Source organism: Micropterus dolomieu, linkage group LG10, assembly GCF_021292245.1.
Source record: "Micropterus dolomieu isolate WLL.071019.BEF.003 ecotype Adirondacks linkage group LG10, ASM2129224v1, whole genome shotgun sequence".
Classification (NCBI taxonomy): Eukaryota; Metazoa; Chordata; class Actinopteri; order Centrarchiformes; family Centrarchidae; genus Micropterus; species Micropterus dolomieu.
The window spans coordinates 21,800,231-21,818,060 of NC_060159.1; the positions used below are offsets into that span (position 1 = coordinate 21,800,231).

General features: G+C 40.0%; 1 long non-coding RNA gene across 1 annotated transcript in view; it reads right to left on the bottom strand.

The window, feature by feature from the left end:
- The window catches only part of LOC123978256, a 42,409-nt gene extending 25,944 nt beyond the window's left edge, over window positions 1-16,465 (bottom strand). Inside the window, exon 1 of the long non-coding RNA XR_006826902.1 lies at window positions 16,414-16,465. This is a non-coding gene — a long non-coding RNA (uncharacterized LOC123978256). The remainder of the gene's footprint in view (window positions 1-16,413) is intronic.
- Between the last annotated feature and the right edge of the window lie 1,365 nt (window positions 16,466-17,830).

The window sequence follows — 17,830 nt, forward strand, 5'->3', positions numbered from 1 at the left end:
TGGAGAGGTGTTCTCTTCACGGATGAATCCCGGTTTTCACTGTATAGGGCAGACGGCAGACAGCAACACCAGATACTGACTGGTTTCCAGACCCCCCCGGACCCACCCAAGGCACACCAATACCCATGCTGTCTGCATCTTGATATGCCACACCTGTGAGGTGGATGGATTATCTCGGCAAAGTGCTCACTAACAAAGATTTGTGAACAATATTTGAAAGAAATAGGCCTTTTGTGTACACAAAGTAAGTCTTAGATCTTTGAATTCAGCTCATGATGAATGGGGGCAAAAACAAAAGTATTGCATTTATAATTTTGTTCAGTATAGTATAGGCAATATGATCTAATATAAAATATTATGATAAAATGTTAGTCTTCACATATGGATAAATCTTAATTACTCAAAAGTGTGTACTAAGGTAGCACAGATAACCAAATCCATTGATTTAGCTGGGACATAGCCTGGTTCCAGGCTTCGTCCAGGATTTGTTCAGCGAGCATTAATCACTGTTTCCCACTGCAGGAAAAGCGGTCAGCCAATCAGAGCATTTGAAGATTGGGATTAAGAACGCAGACATCATCTTACTTTCCAGTGACAGAAAAATAGCTAATTAGATGAGACTCAGCTGTACAGGTTGTTGAAAGAGTACCTTTAGCTTCAGTAATGTGACATACAGAGGTATTTCAAAAAAATCCTTGAAACTTGATTGGATTGTGAAAAGTGTGCGATTATATGGAACTCCACACACACCTCCAAAGTTCACTCCTCAATCACCTGCGTTGTTACATAAGGAGGAAGAGGATAAGGGTTAAATGAGTTTTTTGTCAGCTGAAATCCAAACCCACTCCTCTTACTATGACATTGTTCTGCTAGCTATCCACACTAGCGGGGAAAGTGTGGTTTTATATAGTGGGTGGAGTTAGCTCGTCACACCAAATCACATTTGATTGGATACATTTATGTGAGGAGTTCCAGATGTTTCACCAAAAACATTTTTACATTTTACCAAAGAGCTAATCTGATATAAATATATTCAAAAATGATGAAACATTTTAAGCATGTACCAAGAGATAAATTAACATATTGTTTAAAAGCTAGGATTGGAACTTGGAAAGTTTTCATTTCACTGTGTCTTGCTCCTTGAAGTTGCTACTGATAATACAACATGAACACAGTGTCAGACTAAATGAGAGTACAACAAAATGGCTGTGTTCAGATCATCAGGCTACCTGGGACGCATGGATTGCTTTGAAAGATGTTGACAGAACCACTCACTGTGACTTTAAAGCAGCTCCCTCCCTCACCAGTCAGTGTCTTATCATATGTTGGATTTCTGGACCTCACAAGTGGAATGAATCACAGAGCTTCATAATTGTTAAATGCATGCATGTGTCCATGTGCACGAACACGAACACCCAGGGCCATGTGGCCATATCAACACATCTGAGTGTAATCCAGTTAACAGAGTATCCCAAATGACTAAATTAATCAGAGAAATACTATCTGGCTCATCTCTCTGTACTGCTTTGATGTGTGCACTCACAAAAACACACACATACTCGTATACACACATGGACACACATATAGAGGAGGAATTAGTGTGGAACATTGGGCTAACTGAGAAATTACTTTACCTGCTCTGATAATAAGGCCTCAAACCCATGGAGGCGCCTGTGAGATACTATCATTAAACAGACACCCTCGGGGAAACACACACACACACACACTCTTCTGTTGTATACATGGGAGTGAGCGAGATCAAAAAGATGCATTGATTCACGACTCCAGATAGAGAGTACAATAGAAAAAAGATCATTACTGTGGTTCTGTTGCACCTATGAAGCACAAGTCTTCACCAGTGACATTCTTAATTGACGATGCTGCTTTGTAGATACAGTAGAGGTTATTGTACTGTCAACAGAGCTCTGACTTCCGTATCGTCTTTCCTGCAGATGCTACAGCTGCCAACAGCAGAACAATTACTGTCTTGATTCTGAGACCAAAACATGCTGCAAAATGTGACATTTCAGACATTTAACTAACCAAGAGAAAATCTATTGTTTGAAGAATTTGAAATGTAAAAGAATCAACATGCCTGGCAGTTAAAGTTAGGGATTGTTTGGTCTCGGTTGTTGATTTCACTTCTTTTAATCGGATCTGACTTTGATATCAAAGTAATATGAGAAGATTTTGTTTCGGTTTATGTTTTGCAACGTATACAGAATTCCACAGCAAGTCTTGCATTCAATCTACCAAAGTTCTCCTGTATTTGACTCCCCCTCATCCATTCCTTGTTCATATTCACTTTGACTCTGTAGAGCCTCCCTCCTTCACCCCCACTGCCTCCCCCCAAAACTTCTTACACACTTGTTTGTCTGTACATTCTGTCTCTTAAAAATAGTACTTAGCACTGTATAGCATCTTAGCCTAGCTATCTTTTCTGTTTACAAGCAATGGCTAACCTAGCAATAATGAGTGCTTGAAACTTCTATCGACATCCTTACTCCAGTGATCTTTTGCCTTTTCACTTTTTTTCTGACAAATAATTGTAAGTCGCTTTGGACAAAAGCTGCAAATGTAAATGGTTTCCTAGTTATTAACAGGTCCTGAAAAGTACCAACATGTCAGTTCTCTTGGCTTCAGAAGGACCAGTCAGAAACCATCTGTAAACCGTGCTTTTATTCTACTATTTGAAAAATATAGTTTTCCAAGTGTAATCAGTGATTAGCTACAACAACACAGAATATTTTCCACTCTCATGTCTGTGTGTGTTTGTGTGCCTGGCTAAGCTGCAGATACATCTGATTGAGACAGATGAAATTCCAAGTAGGAAATTCATGATGATTGTCAACTGTCTTCATCATTTAGACAACATAAACTTACCTCAAACTTGCTTTGACAAGTGGATCACTTATGTCACTGGCCTTTGCTTCACATCCTGAAAACTGAAAAGATGTGGGAGCTGGTCTGAAAATGTGAAACTTCTCCTGATCTATCCACCGAAACAGGTTCTGGATATATATGAGACAAGAAAGAGGCCATCTATTTACAAAAGCATACATTTTATAACACTGAAGATATTTTAATTGGTTGTTCAGAAAGTATGGCAGTTTCACTCCAAGTCACATTATTATCTCATTATTATCTACATTTCCCATAGTGTGCGCCAATCGTAAACACTCCCCAAATAAAAATTATTTATTTTTTTTACTTTATCTCTAGTACAAAATGTAAGGAGCTTTTCTTTTACCAATAAATACATTGATGGGACTTAAATAAAACTTTTAATTACATGAAAGAGTTTCAGTGTCACTTATCCTCATGGTGTGTGAAATAATTTAATGATTGTGTTCAAAAAGGAGACTCTCAGTTTCACATGCTTTGAATGTGGCTTCAGAGGTGTTTCCCATCTTACCAGTAAACATTTCTGGTACACACATTATGACTGTTATTAGCATGTAGCCATTACACAACAGCTCCAGACGGGTTTGGGTTTTTTGCGTTGATTAAAAAAGGAGCATGTTAGCAGAACCAGGTGGCTTTGAGCTAAACCAATGCTCACGAGCAGAACCCTCCATTAAAATAATGAAAGCAATAAAAGCAACAACAACAACAACAATAAAACCTTTGGAAAACATTTCATAAACCATCAGCAGCCAATTAGAGGAGCCGGCACAGGCTGTGCTGCGCTTTCTGTGTGTTTCTCTGTGTGTGTGTGTGTGTGTTGGGTATTAGAGCGTTACAGCGCCCAGCCCGGCTGTGCCCTGCAGGCCCGACCTTCTAATCATTATCTGTCTGTCTTATTACGCTCCAAACCGGGCCACTCTTAAATAAAATATGCAAAGGTTTCTTAAATGATGACCCGAGGCTGCGCGCGCCGCCGCTGCTCTACATGCTGTTAATCTGAGAAATGCAAATTCCCTTCATCTCGCACTCGCCTTTATTAACTTTTTTGAATTTAAAATTCCACGAACAATGAGTTCTGTCAGCTTCTGAAATTATATTTTCTCTCCTCTTTTTATGTGCGCACGGAAGCGAGTTTAGAGCATGAAATTACCAGGGGAAATATGAGCGGTTTCATCTCTCCCGCACAATTTAATTGGCTGCTTTGCAATTATTAGTTTTTGCTGCTAAAGTTTTTTTTTTTACTTTACTGTTTCCTTAAAGTGGCAGCTCACAACAGTGTTTTATTTTTCCATGTATCCGTGTGTGTGTGTGTGTGTGTGTGTGCGCGCGCGCGCGTCCGCGCGCCTGCAATACCACCTCCAACCATTAGCCAGCTGCTCTGATTGGATGGCTGATTCCATGTGATTTGCACTGTGATATGATATTCAGATTTCAAATTCAGTGAAGTTGAAACTCTCAGATGAAAATCAGATCAACACATGGATACTGTATAAAGATAAACAAATAGATTGGATGCTCCAGCACCTGCGCCTATTCCTAAATTCAACTAAAATACATTTTGCCGTTCTTAACCTCCAGATTTCACACAAAGGAGGGTGTCTAATTCTCAACTTTTTCATCATGCACCTCTTTTCTCCTTTCTGCTCTGTGTCCATATTTTTCTCTTTCTCCATAACATTATTCGCCCTGCTTCTACCCCTCTGTCATTCACCTCTCCCCCTTCTCTCTGTCTCTTACTTCCTCTCACAGGATCAAACACAGCTCCAGGTGAGCATAAACTTCCGACTTCACCTCTTGTCCGACTGTCAGAGCATCGTCTTGATGTGTTCAGTTTTTTTCATATTAAAAATCTTTGTGTTTACAGGGACAGCTGTTTAGATCATTTTACAATAAAGGAGATCGCTTTGACAAGAAAAATTATAGCATCAGTCATGTGCTTAAATTGATTTATGCTTACACATTGCCCTGTAAATGATAACAGGAGCAAAAACAGAAGTAGTGTAATACACCACTGCAAAACCACCTTTAGGCTAAGTTGAGATAAATGGACGGGACAACAATGTCTGTGATTTTGATACAGTATGTTTCCCATTTCCTACCAAAAGTCAAGATTGGTTTCTTTAACCATCACTGCAAACCTTCCCTAACCTTGCATGGTACCCAACCAAACTTTAAATGTGCATTAACTGAGCCAGTGCAACTAGCTGTAAATACTGATACATCTCCTTGTGAGTTAGCAAACAGTGTCCTATTTACACATCCATCAGATAAACATTATCATTCATTCTCAGTCATGTATTTTGGCCACTTGACAGTTTTAAGTCTCTTTAAGCTCTATTTTTGTCCTCCACTAACTCCTAAGGGGAAATATCTGGTACTTTACAAAAGCAGTGAGTGTGAATCAAAACAGTTTTAAAGTTGCTGTCAAGCCAAAACAAACCTCATGCACACATACATACACATACACACACACACGTATATACACACACACAGACGTATATAAACACACACGTGTGTATACACACACACACACACACACACGTGTATACACACACACACACAGACACACGTGTATATACACACACACACACACACACACACACACACACACACAACCTATTTTTTTCCACTTGAACCACTGTCCATACTCAGAAAAATATTGATAGGTTCGGGTAAACCGAATGGCATTGGCCAAACACAAAACAGTGACGTCATTAGTAACAGTTTTGGAAGGCAGTGACAAACGATGTTCGCTTTGGTGCATTTCTCGAATCATCCTTAACATTTGCAAAACAGTAAGTGCATTTCTCAAAACAGGTAGTACAAGCGGCACAACACAGTGGTTTACCTGCAAAAGCCCATAACTTGCTCAAAATCCTTAGTCTATCTCTCAAAAGCAAATTTTTATGTCATTGAACATGTCAGTGCCATCAGAACGACAAGTCCTTGTGTCTTGTTTATGAACAAGCAAGTCAAAATGTTTAGCCATCTTGTCAATATAACAGTGTACTCTGTAAGTATTTTCTGATGTACATTTTGGCTAAGATTTTGATGACAATGATTGAAAATGCACAAGGCTGCACTTTTTTTGTATGGCATATATCACTTTCACCAGTACAAAGTTATACATTGCAGGAGAGAGGACAGGAATCACAGCTATGCTTTTACTGTTCGTACTGTAATTTGTTGATAGAGAATGTCATTGTAAGAAGAAAAGAAAGAGACAGGACTGTTGCATGGGATACACCCCTTTGGCTGACGTTCCGGTCTTTTGTATCCCAGATTCTCTTCCACATCACAACAGATATCTTCATCAATTCAGGTTTACACATTTACAAAAAAATTCTAATAGACATGTATAGAATGTCTATCTATATATATTACTGCTCACTGTGTATTGTTACTGTTTACTGGTATTGAGTATTGGTATGAGTGTTGCTATTGTGATGTTGTTGTGGTCTATTCTTACTTTGTTTATGGTCCTTAAGAAACAACATATCGTTTAACTATATACTTGTAGGCAAAGGACATGAATAAAGTATTTTAACATTTTGCATGCAGTGACTAATGCAATGAACTTATGCCTAGATGTTTTGGGGGGTAAGATTGTTTAACAGAGACTGGTATAATTCATTGTGATCAGCAGGACATAAGCAATTGATAATGTAGGAAACAGCAGACAATTGTACATAATCATTTGCATCAATGTGTCAAGTCATTTGCAATTTGTTTAAAACAATGAGAAAGTGCTTTTATGATGTAAACAGGTGACAAGATGATGTGGAGGTTGAACAATTAGTTTTGAGAATTTCAATTCGGATCTGAGAAATGCACCAAAGCGACTGAGAAAAACTGTATTTTGCCCTAAAACTACCATCCTTTCTCTCTCCCCCTCTCATCCTTACCCTCTCTTTTTCTCTCCATCTCCTCCTCTGGTCTCTTCCCTCCTGCTTGGCGGCAGAGAGTAATGGACGAGGTTATGAGTGTGTGGAGGCTTCAATTGCTTCAGAGGAATAATGACTCTGAACTAATGTTGATTAGAAAGAAAGAAGACGTAAACATAACGAGGGCTCCCGCTTCATTCCCCTTAATCACCCTCCTTATTTACCTCTCTGCCAGAGTGCTCAATCTTAGCTCAGTTTCAAGGAAGGAGCCGGGATCAGGAATAAAAAAAACAATGGAAATATATAAACTATAAAAGAGAGATCTGTTAAGAAAGAAAATATGTCAAAATACAAATAGTGATATTTATATTAGCAAGAGAAAAGCAAGCATATTAAAAATGCTGCATCAACTTTTTGATCGGTTTTTTGGGGGTTAACTTTTGGGAAAGATTAGGGGTTTTATTCAGTTTCATTCAAAAATGCCATGTTGCACCAAAAGGGTGCAGTTGAGTGAGTTGAATCCAATACAAATGAAAGATGTTTCACACAAACAAAAAAAATGTGCTGTTACAAAAGTTTCACATTTTACACCATGTATATTGCCAGCAGAAGTATATTCCCAAAATTAAGATCTTGGCAGGTTCCCCATAATGTTAAATCAAGCTCCAAAAAACACTGGATCCCATGTTGTCCAAAATGCAGTTAAATAGCAACATGTCATTACACCCTCCCTTCCTGAAACGCTCACATCTTTCAAATCTTTTTCCATGTCCCCAGTTTGTATTGCATGCTTTCTTTTATGCATTTTTAGTCTCCAAAATTCCAAGCTGAGATAACCCTAACAATTTTTTATTTTACAGATTTTACAAAGCTCCTCCAGAGCCACATAAGACAGTACAGAGTGGAGCTGTACAGGAGGTAGTTAGCTTAGCATAAAGACTAGAACCAGGGGTTTAACGGCTACCCTGGCTCAGATGTAATCTAACACTCTGAAAGAAAGTCAAAAAAGATTTTTGTTGTACATGTTGGCATCACCTGAGAAGCATTAGCATATCCTCTGTACGGCACTACATACAGGATATAGAGGTGATACTACCATCAGTAGCTTTTTTTTTAATATGCTTCCTCTAACTTCAAAGTGCTGTATGCCGTCCTGTGTTATTGTCACCCCATGCATGGTTTTGTTTGGTTTACCCCATGTCATCTTGACATGTTGGCTCTCTGATTGATTAACTGACCTCATAATGGAACCAAACATTTAATTACATTAGATATATTTTTTTTATTATTTTTTTTTATTTAACCTTCATTTAACCAGGTTGAGTCTCATTGAGATTAAAATCTCTTTTGCAAGAGAGACCTGGCCAAGACGCAACATAAAAGAACATAAAGGACAAGTTTTCCAACATATAAAAAACATCAATCATACATACATAAGTAACAAGCCTCTGTGTTGAATAAGGCAGAATACAACTTTATAAACAGCGACAATGACCAATGTTCACCTGTTCCATATCCTTCAGAGTTGAAACAAACTGTCTATAAGAAATAAAGGCTGTCAATTTCAACAAGTTCTGAAGAACGTTCCAAGCAGTAGGTGCAGCAAACATGAAGGCTTTTCTACCTAATTCTGTTTGGACACGGGGGACCAACAAGTGTAGGACGTCCTTTGAACATAACCCATAATGGCCTTGAGTACTTGTTAAAAAGATACTCAAATAGGTACGAGCTAGTCCAAGAAGTGCTTTATAGATAAAACACAGCCAATGAATATACCTTCTTGCACAGAGAGAGGGCTATTTAGCTTTATAGTAAAGGGTACAATGATGTGTCTTATAATTACAGCCAGTGAAAAAAGGCAATGCACAATGATACACAACATCCAATTTCTGTAGTCATTGGGCAGAAGCATTCATATACGTATATCAGATCACCAAAATCTAATATGGGAAGAAAAGTCACTGCTCTCATCACTTGTGGTTAATGTTATACCCACTGAACATCACCTGGTATTTGCATTGTAAACTAAAAACACAAACCTGGAGAATCTCAATTTTTAAACAGCAGCAATCATATCACCTAAACCTGATGAATAAACAGGAAGATGATGAGAACAATTTTAAAACAAATGCTGAACTTGAGCTCAGAGCGCTGTACAGTTCAATCTGTTCCCAGAAGACGTGTACACAAAGCCCACACCTCCTCTGTACCGAGCTGTAATTTCACTTTACGAACATTGTTTCATTTTCACTGTAACACCCTGCACTCCCACAATTACAGCAATTCTCGGCACTCATCAAACTCTTCCTATTGTCCTTGGCGTACAACTGCTGTACTTCAAAGTACTTTCACCACCACCCCCCTCCTCCTTCGTCTTCCCCACAATTCATTTTGTTTTGCTGTCAGTGTTCAGTAAAATAACTTTCTGTCTGCTTTCAGACATGCAGAAGATGCTGACGCTAATTCGTTGCAGCAACTCAAAGCGATGCTCATTTCTTTGTTTTCAAATACAGTAAAGGAACAGTGAGCATAAATATGGAAACAAATATGATCCAAGCATAATTCTCCTTTTTGGAAGTCTTTTAAAGTCACTGCATGTGATCTGCAATGTTGCCACCAAACACATAAATGGGTGTGTGTGGAATGTGTGCAATTGTGTTGGATTGTTGTGATGCTGGCTGGAGGAGCAATTGATTAGGCCCGCCGGATCATTGCCAGAAGTGCAGTGCATTGTGGGTGATGGAGAGGTGGTGTCGGGGTGCATAGTGCCACCTGCACACACAGGCAAACAAACATTTACACACAAATGCGCATACAGATTTATCTATCCTGCGATATTGTTGGTATTGAATAATTCAATGATTTTATCAGCCCCAACCACAACAAATGACTTAATTATGCTAATCTGAGCCAGAAACACAGAGAGAGATGTGTGTTTCAGTATGTGTGCGCGCGTGCACGTCTCAGCAGGATTGACAGGAGCCTACGGGCTTCAGCACCGAAACGCTGATCTGGAAATTCACATCCTTATCCCGAAAGCCTTAGGACACACACACACACGCATCAGTGCAAAAACTTGTACACACACACACTCGCTGCCCAAAGAGCCACTGGGCTATTAGCCTACCCAACCTAGAGACTTTTGATTTGCATACCAAGTCAGATAGAATTCATATCAATGTGCAGCAAGTGTGACACACTCACACACACATACATATATGTAAAGAAGAGTATGCACAAGCAAAAACACCCACACACTTACACACAGGGAGTGTGTAAAGTGAACACAAAGCAGTTGTGAGTGCGTCACTGGCTCCTCAGTGAGGTTATAATTCAGCATGATGGACTGTCTGTGTCTGCAGTGTATCACCTAGGGCAGCAGCGCACACACACACACACCTGTGGTCTCCACACTGACAACATGAAGATGAACACCAGCCTGCTCCACAAAGACAAGAAACCATACATGGTTTTTATTAGCATTACATCTTTCTTATGGACTGTGTAGAGTGGTGATAGAGAGCTGAAGTCACGTCATTGTGAGAAAAGTTCAGTTTGTTTTTAAAGTCGACGCAGATATCAGTTACTTTAGACAGCTGTGGCCAATAACTGATATTAGGTTTCTTAAATTTTGACTTGTCAAGTCAGAACTCACATGGTGGAAAAGCCTCTAAGACAGCATTTAGAGCATCAGAGGGCTCTTAAACACTCCATGGAAAACTAATTATTTCACATTTAGCTGTAAAAGACAAGGTGAGTCACCTGTCTGTTTAACAGCAGAGAACATCTGCGCTTACGGCCAGTTTTTACCTTTACAGGGGGCGTTTTTTCCTGACTGTTTGGTTGCAGGACATCTCAAAATTTTATTCACTGATTACAAGATTCCCCGATGATCTTTTGATGCTGATGCAAATCACCTCTCTGACTTGTGGAGGATGCTCTTCTCATATCCCTGTTCTCTGTTGTCTTCTATTTTTCCATCTGAACAGCAATAAGGACATTCTATTAATGCAGCTCGGGCAATTTCTTTGAGTCCAACAGTGAGCGTCTCCAAAATGCAAAACACTGCATTAATGGCATCATCATTACCAGTGGTGTCTGCATCAATGTCCATTTCTTAAATAAAACTTTTTACCAAAATAAAATAGGATTTTGCAGTCTGGTGGGAGTCATGTGCTCTCTTAGTGGTTTCTGTGGTAATTCAGGAACTTTAATTAGTGGACTACAGTAATGTTTAATTAAGGGATATTATTAACAATATCATAGTGACTACATGGCACTACGGTCATTCCCCTTACAATGAGAATGTAACATCTCTTGGGCTCATTATTGGCACAAAAATTCAACTCAGAGTTTCAATTTTCAGCTCACACACTTAACAGTTTAACCATATTGTTTTATAACTTACTTAAAAGGGACTTGCATGCATTATCAGCAGCATTTGCCTTTTCTCACCATTTTTTCACTTTCTCTTACCCAAAACCGTCATTTGCTATAAACTACAGTGTCGTCTTGCAACAGGAAACAGGAAAGACTGTATATTTTTTATCTTGTACACATAAGTTATTTGTCGTGTGTAAACAGGCTATCATGTGCGCAGAAGATAATTATCACATGATAAATAAAAATATCACCTTCCGGACTTCGGGGGCTCTGTAGAAAAGCAACATCCAGGTGTATGGGGGCATAAAATCAGTTTATAATAAACAGCTTAGATTAATCTACCCTCCAGCAAAAAGTCAAACATCTTGATTTGTTTCTTTTACAGTCATATTTGGTCAAGAGATTTTTATCTTCCTCAAATTTAAACTTAATAAACTTGGAAGTTATTACTAGTATGCTCTTTGTCTGTTCATATTGTTGTTCTGTCAAAGACCAAGCCTTGTCTCAGTCCGGTATATTGTTTACACCAATAGTCCAGCAGCACAGCCCAGACAAAAACAGTACATTTGATGGGAGGCCATGAACGATTTTATGGAAAACAGCTGTGCTGAATCTGTTCCAGCTTCCCCCCCACCTCATGAATGAAATTTCCCATGCTGCACTGCTCCAGGCTCTGGCACATAGCAGGTAGAGCTCTCTCTCTCTTTCTCTTTGTCTCTTTCTTTCATGCCTTCAAACACCTTATTCCCGTTCGTCAATTACTGACACATTTTGGCAACAAACACACCATTAATTGAAACATTTAATTAGCATTAAAACCAGCAGTAATTAACACCTTTTCTCCAGCACTCTGAGCCAGGCTCAAATTCTATTAAGGCTTTAAGCGGCTCACCATTTCCCTGCTCTGCACTGACTTTTTGTAGCATCCACAGATGTGTGTGTGGGTGTGTGTTTGTGTGCACACATTCAGGGCCCCCAGGTAAGGAGCCTCCGTGAGGAGTCGAGCACCAAGGCCAGGCCTGCTGGGTGCCCAAGGGAGAAGTAGAAGAAAGGCGGTTGAGGAGGGAGGCGAAGACGAAGAGAAAAAAAATGAGGGAGGAGGTCAAGATGGAAGAGGAGGGGAGCGCTCGAAAGAGGGACGAGAGAGAAATAAGGTGGGAGGAAAAGGAAAGACATGAATGAGGGAGGGAAGAGAGAAGGAGCGACAGAGGGATTAAAGGGGGGGGGGCTGGTGAATGAGTGCAGAAGAGGAGGAGGGGGGCGTGTGAAAAAGAGAGAAAGAAATAACGGTGAAGCAGAGCGACTGTTTGAACACATACACGCCATGAGGATTAACCAACACTCGTGTGTGTGTGTGTGTGGCAGTGTGTTTTACATACAGTACGTGTTTGCACATACTTCTGTGTGTGTTAGTGTGTGTGAGGCCTACTCGGAGCCAAAGCAGGGGCCTGGATTAGTTGCGTTTGCCAGGGCTGGGGGGCAGGATTAGCAGGCCGGCCTGCTGTCTGACGCCGCACTGCCACCACTAATGGCATTATTAATAGGCAGCTAAAAAATTCATTAAAAAATCTATTAAAAATAAATGTGTTTTACATAAGACTTTGCCCCAGGTAGAAGGGAGCGGGGGAAGCAGGGGGTGGGATGGGTACAGGAGGGAGAGAAAAGGGGAAAGACAGAATGGGCAATTGTTAGCTTTGAGGTCAGCTGAATATCAGTTCAGATGGTGCAGAGAGGTGTAAACACACCAACCCTCGTCTGACTTGAAACATATTGGATGTGGGATAATGAGGCTAAAACAACATGACCAACGTCTCCGCTCAGAGATGTCGACAGAGCTGACGTCAAATGTCTATAAGCCTCAAAGCGCATGTTAAACACGTGTCTGCGGCAACTGCAGCATGCTGTCAGTCTTCCTGTCAAACACTGAGATCGCAGATTGTAGGAAAAAAAAGTGAGAAAATTCAGTTCACTTTAAGTGCAAATGAAGCCACATGGGCCAGTTATGGAAAGCACAAACTATCAAAAAAACATAGCCACATGTTAATCCACACTTTCATATAAATAGCTACATGACAGTTTTGGCCTCTGTACGTTACTGGGTTGCTTATGGGAGTAAGAAAACTATGTTTAGAATTCATCCTTATATTTCATGATTTGTACTTATGTATACATTTATGAATTAACATTTTTTTACTGGACTAAATACGTTGAATTTAATTTAAAATGTTGATAATGTTGATATACTACTAATTTGCAGCAGCAAAAGTGTTTGCATTTTATATATTCAACTAAACGGGTTAATGTAGCAATGAAATTGGTCTTAAATCCACATGGATACAACATAAGGAAAATATCTAAATTATATTATTGGCACATGGAGGTTACATTCACATACTATATTGCCCCAAATTATTATCTGTGTCAAATTATTTAAACTGATTAGCCTCTTCAAATGAGTGAAATGGTAGGGAGAGATGAGGAGGTTAAAGGTGAAGAGGTTCTGCTTTGTGTGTGCCCCGGGGACATTTACCCAAATGAGATTAACAATAGCTGTGTTTGCACACACAGCCCGAGTGGGTGTAGGGACCTGTCAAAACATCACTGCTGCTAGGAGAAAAGTGTTATCTTTGCATTGTACATTTTTCAGGAATTGTTTATTTGATTTTACGTGCTTTACAGCTTTCAGTCAGTCAGTTTAAGAACGAGGCATGATGCTGATGATGCTAAACAGTCATTATGCTTCATGGGCGACCCTAGCCTTTCAATTGTGCAATTTCAAGTGATATTTTAACATTTATTTGATATTGACATGACAGCTTGTTTCAACCCTTTAAATATGTGTAGCATGATTTATTTTTAAGCTAGGGCTATTTGAAAATGAAGAAACATAATGAGCATAGATGTATTCCTGTTACAAAGTGCTTTCAAATTTTGGGAACACTAGTTCAGCTAATCAGTTACGGGTGAAAAATGGAGTATCGGCACTTATTGAAGTGAAAAAAAGCAATGTTCCTATTCTTCCAGATCATCAGGAAAATGGCCAGCATTACAAAGGAAAAGGTAAGCACAAGGTAGGCAAAAAATATATATACTTACAACACAACATGTTTTTTTTTAAACTTATATCAAACAAATTGTCTGTCAGCATTATGGAAGAACTGATAGGGCTTCAAATCCGTTATTTTCTTTTCCACCAGATTTGACAACTCTCACCTGACAGACACCACCTTTTTATGTCAAGTCCCCTAGCCCCCTACTCTGCCTGTGAATGGCTCACCCTAACCCCACTCATACCCAACTAACCAACGGAGACAACAAGTATGAGCTACTCTGAGGCAAAGTTGTTGAAAATCTGGTGGGAGAAAAAAAACACCTCGCACGTCTAGCGTGTTGAGGTGTGAGGCAGCCGCGCTGCAGATTCTGGTGCTCTGCTGGTGCGACTGTAAATTTGCTACGAGGTTCGGACGCTGCATGAAGGTGTTATACCTCACTTCCTGTGTCCCCTTTGTGGCGCTACAAAGCACTTGGCGCTAAGAATAAATATTAATATTGGCGTGTAGATGTCTTCGGGGTGGGACTGTTATCAAGCCCATAAAGTTTAGTGCAGGTGTGAGCATGTACACTGAAGTTACAACAACTTCCTCTTTCATGGCGAATCATCGATTTTGGACACCACGCCACGGGCACGCCGTTTCACGAAAAATTACCATAAAATTCAAAATGGCCGACTTCCTGTTGGGTTTAGGGTCATGGCTCCAAGAGGCTTTTTTGTACATCCATGTGCCACAGAAATTTCGTATATGTAGGTAAAACGTGCCACGGGGGCTGCTTTGTTGAAGATCACGTCCTGTTGCCAGTAGGTAGCGCTATGACTCTGGGTGAATGTTGGCATGTATGTGTGTTTAGGGCGGGACTCTTATCAAATGTGTAAAATTTGGTACAGATGTGAGCATGTACAGTCAAGTTACAACAACTTCCTGTGTCATGGTGAAGAGTTTAACTTTGCCGCCACGCCACCTCCACACCGTCAACTGCAAACTCACAAATTTTACAACATGGCTTCATCAATGTGTTAAGGGCTTTCTGGGACAGTTCTGCAGTTGATATATCCAACTTTCTAGAAGTAGTACATTACAACGTAAAACGTGTCATTTCCTGTTGCCAGCAGGTGGCGCTATGACTTTGAGTGAATATTGGCATATAGATGTGTTCAAGGCACAACTCTTATTATGCATGTAAAATTTGGTGTAGATGTGAGCATGTAGACTGAAGTTACAACAACTTCCTGTTTCATGGCGAATCATAGATTTTTGACAGCATGCCACGGGCAAACGGGTTGACTGGTAATAACCGTTTTTACAACTTTTAATCGTCAATGGGTTTAGAGTGCACAGCAAAACTTTGAAATTGATCGGACAAAATCCCTAGGAGGAGGAGTTATAGTACAAAGAGTGTAAATTGCCAAAAATTAAATCCAAAATGGCCGACTTCCTGTTGTGTTTAGGCAATGGCTCCAAGAGGCTTTTTTGTGCGTCTGGACATGATACACGTACCACAGAAATTTTGTGTATGTAGGTGAAACTTTGTCCGGGGGTCTGCTCTGTAGGGGCCGCTAGCGAGCCATTTTGCCACGCCCATGCACAAAACCCATAAAATATGAAAATTTTTGCCACTCCTGAATTTTGTGCAAAGTTTGGTGAGTTTTCGGGTATGTTTAGGCTCCCAAAATTGAGGTTACTTTGCCGAAAGAAAAAAAAATCCCTTTCCAGTTTCAATAGGGACCCTGCATGTTTCATGATCGGGCCCTAATTAAAAGAGAATCTGCTACATGCATCTAACATGCTTCCAGACCTCTGAATTGCCACCCATATATTAGATTTATTTGCAATTCAAATTGGTCTGGTGCTGTGCTTATTGACGCTGTTTTACCAGCCTCAGTGAAAATGAAAACTAAACAGCAATTCAGCCTGATTACAAGGATAATCAGCATCATTATATGAAGTCAGAACCTAAATATCTCTGATGTCAGTTCAGAGGTTTCTGAAGCTGGATTCATACTGAGCCATGACACCAAATTTTACTAAAGATTTTGTGCTACTTTGGGCTAGAATTGAACTTGGCCTCCTTCTCCCACATCATCCATCGAATGTTTGTTGGCTAGATAACATTTAGGTGATTAGGAATGTGTCAGCAAAAGGGAATCTAAATCAAAGCCGGAAAAAAGTAAAATGCTACTTACTGAATTTGGGCGAGGAAGGGTAGAGAGTAGAGGCAGGAAAGAGCACCTCCCGCTGCGCCAAAAAAAAGACAGCAAGAAGTCAGCAACATTCACACTCAAAGCAAACATCAAACATCATCAAACACACAGAATGAGACACTTTGATCTCCCTGGCTCCACAGGAAGGCAGCATCTTTAGAAAATCCTCCAAATGTAAATTAATTTACTACAGAAAGACATCCCGAGGCGCTGGTGTACAGCCGAACAGCAGACATCAGAGGGTTAAACCCAAACTCTGCAGCTCAGCCCACAAAGACAGTTCAGTCCTGGTGAGTTTAACTCACAGTCATTCATATAAAACCCCCACCAACAGCCAAAGTAACATGCACGACAGAATTTTACATTACTCCTGAGTTGATTACCGACAACATGGAGAATCTGTTTGAGTTGGCGTCTTAGCTCATCATTTCTGACATTGGAAAAAAAATAAAAACAGTTTTTCCTCAGCAGGCCTAGTTTCCAGCAGAGGCCTTTTTTGGGCACTGAATGTTGGATGAGAATTTAGGATGTGTAAGCAAACAAGACTTTTTCTTCAGGCTTTTAGCTGACATTTCGGCTACACACTGATGGAGATTCTCATCCATCTCATGGTGTGGTAATTCACGTTTCAAGTGTTTTTTAATGCTTGCGCAACACTCAAAGATTTGTCAGGAGGTTTGCAGCCATGAAGGGGGTCTATAGTGCATGAAACATGAATGAGCAGTTGGGTCAGCACCGCAAGCAGGCATACTGGCTGTCTATTGTTCGCTGACACGGCAAGCATTGTGAGTGCACACTTTTTTCCATTTATTGAAGGGTGGCAACCAGTATTAAACCGGTATTCATTTTTGTTACTTTGGGGGAGTGGAAAAGCTGTAAACATATTAGCAAGGAGACACTTTTGCCATGTCTCCAGTAACTATCTTGATTGTTTACATGAAATGTTCCACAAAGTTTACCAGCTAGTGACTAACTTTGCATTTCTGCAGTTTGGTACCCAGCTGGTAGCAAACAGTCTGTTCATTGGAGCTTTTTCACAAACAGTGCCAGCTGCTGGAAACAGCTGATTAGAAGAGTGAAGCCAATCAGTAAAGTTTCCAGCCATAAAACCAAAAGAATTAGCCTAAAGAAGCTAAAATGCTGTGTAGAAACCATGAAGTTGCGCGATAACTCATTCACATCAACTTTTTGTCAGTTTAAAAACATTCATTAGTGCAACTTTTGTACTCCATTACTTGCTGTTTTCTACAACTCTACCCTTTAGTCTTTTCTTAATACGGCAGTTACAAACCTTACATTTATGTCACCTTTGGTTAATGATATATGATTTGCTCTGCTAAGCACTGCTCCTTACTGTGTTCCTCACCAGCTTTATTGTGGTCAAACAAATGGGTTTGCA